We start from the raw sequence: 2,586 nt of genomic DNA on the forward strand, positions 1-2,586 counted from the left end.
CTCCGATCGAACGATCGAAATCGGGTCCTGCTTCGGGTCTTAGGATGATGGGGTAAATGGTGTTGGACTCGAGTGATTTTAGTGGCATTGGATTTGGATTTTTGGGCACTACATACCTATGGTCTTGAATTTTGGATTTGATGTGAAATGAGGATTAGGATTAAAATGGCTTTGATCGGACGATCGGAATCAATTCCGGCTTCAGGTCTTAGGATGGTAGGGTAAATGGTGTTGGACTTTGGCGATCTTGGTGTCGTTGGCTTTGGTTTTTCTATCTCTACGTATGTATGGCTTTGGATCCTTGAGGCCCCAACTTTTGTAAAATTCCAAAAATACCCTCAAGTCGACTACGAGGTTAGCTGAAGCATTCTTGAGGCTCAAAGTGCTGCAAAAAGACTGAATAGCGCAAAAATGGGGTGTCTACAATGCCTATAGCCGCCCTCTCCTCGGTAAGCTGGGCCAGCGCGGGCTGTGGCACTTTAGTCCTCGAATCCTAAAGCACAGACAAAAGGGGCAAACCTCTAGGGCAACGCACAAAGAAGAATCCCTCCTTCCTGTGCTTCACCGAGGATGGGGCCCCGACAAGCACTTTAATGTGCTTTCTCACTGAGAAGTAGTAGTATCCCTATTAGTAGTGCTTTAGTTGGAGGAAGTAGGAAACTGATGTAGTACAGGAGAAGGCCAATAAGTTCTATGCAAGTTGGGACCATTCCAAGACATATAAGAAGCAGGAATGATGCCACCGGCCCATCTTAGTAAATATTTACTGTTATAACATCATCACAGGAATTCTATTTTAGTACGTTTTTACCAAGTTGGCGCCATCTTAGAGTTTCCATCTTAGCTCATTTTTACCAAGATTGCATCATTTCGAATTTATATTCAATTAGGACTTTCCTTTTGAAGGATTTTAGTAGGACTCTATTTTGGAGTGTTTTCTTAATTAGATTAGGATTTTATTTTTTAAGGAGTTTTAGTAAGATTCTATTATGGAGTGTTTTCAAATTAGGATTAGGAGACATAAGGGTGTATGCCTATATAAAGAGTAGCTAGGGGAAGGCTAAGGCAGTTCTCTTGTTATCATTTTTTCCTTAATTGTTTAGTGAAGAATTCTTCTTCCTAAAATCTGACTTCTGCTCTTTTCCTTGAAGCTTTTCTCACACGTTTCATTTTTGTTCTGCATTAGTTGGTATCAGAGCTCAAGTTGATCCTTCCTTTGATTATGGCTCCTAAGAAGAAACTAGTAACTCACATCATAGAGCAGGAACTCAACAAGAAAACACAAGAGGAAATGTCGGAGCTGAGAAGATGAGTCAAGCCACTTGTTGAGGAGGTGAAGTCGCTACGTTCTTGGTCAGAAATAGGGGACAATGACTCCAACGCAAGTATCTCCACGCATTCCCTTTCATCATCAAGGCAAGCAACTAGACCAGCTGTAGTTGCGGGTGGTGATCAGAGACGGCGGGAAGCAAGTCTCAAGGTTGAGATCCCGAAATTCCAATGAAGCATGACTCTAGAAGAATTCATGGATTGGCTCTTCGTAGTAGAAGAAATCCTTGAATTCAAGGAGGTTCTAGAAAATAAGATCGTGTCCTTAATAACCACTTGGTTTAGAGGATGAGTAGCAGCATGGAGGCATTAATTGAAGGTTATGCAACAAAGAAGAGACAAGAAAAAGATTAAGACATGGGATAAACTCAAGACAAAGATGAAGTCAGAATTCCTACCCCATAATTATGTTTGTTTACTTTATCAAGAACTGCAAAATCTAAAGCAAGGAACTAATACAGTAGATGAATATATAAAGAAGTTTTATCTATTAGTGGCTCGGAATGAGTTAGCTGAAACTGAAGACCAATTGGTGGCTAGGTATATAGGTGGGCTGAGACCAAATATTCAGGATATATTAGACCTATTTGACTAATGATGTTTCTATGGCACATCAACATGCTCTAACCATAGAAAAACAAAGCAGCCAACCTAACCAATTCGATCGAACCCAAACTAATGTGGCCAGACCACCCCCATGTAATAATCCTAACCCGCCTTTAAATCAGCCGTAGTCCCATGGGATGAATCAAAACCAAGGACGTGGACCTAATCCAAGTCAAGTGGGTCCACCTGAGCTGAAGTGTTTTAAATGTGGTGGACCATGCCATAAATCTATTGAATGTGTAAGGTGTGATAAAAGAAAAGGGGCGATGTTAATAGAAGATGAGAGTGAAACCCAATTAGAAGCATTTGACTGTTTAGCCCCTCTTGTGTTTAATTTTTATAATGATGAAACCTTAGAGGCAGAAATGGTGCATGGGGATGTGGGAGAGGCCTTGGTGATGCAGTGATCATTCCTAACTCCTAGAGATCAATCATTAGATTGGCTAAGAAATAACATTTTTCACACCACGTGTACTATGGGTGGGAAAGTTGCAAGCCATGTAATTGATAGTGGCAGTTGTGAGAATGTTATAGCGGAAGTAGCCATTCACAAGTTGAACCTAAAAACTCAACAACACTCTCAGCCCTACAAACTTGCATGGCTAAAAAGAAAGAATAAGGTTTCAGTCACACAACGGTGTCTAGTAAGCT

The sequence above is a fragment of the Nelumbo lutea genome, chromosome 1 (assembly GCF_056320005.1).
Source record: "Nelumbo lutea isolate HS-2025 chromosome 1, American lotus-T2T, whole genome shotgun sequence".
Classification (NCBI taxonomy): Eukaryota; Viridiplantae; Streptophyta; class Magnoliopsida; order Proteales; family Nelumbonaceae; genus Nelumbo; species Nelumbo lutea.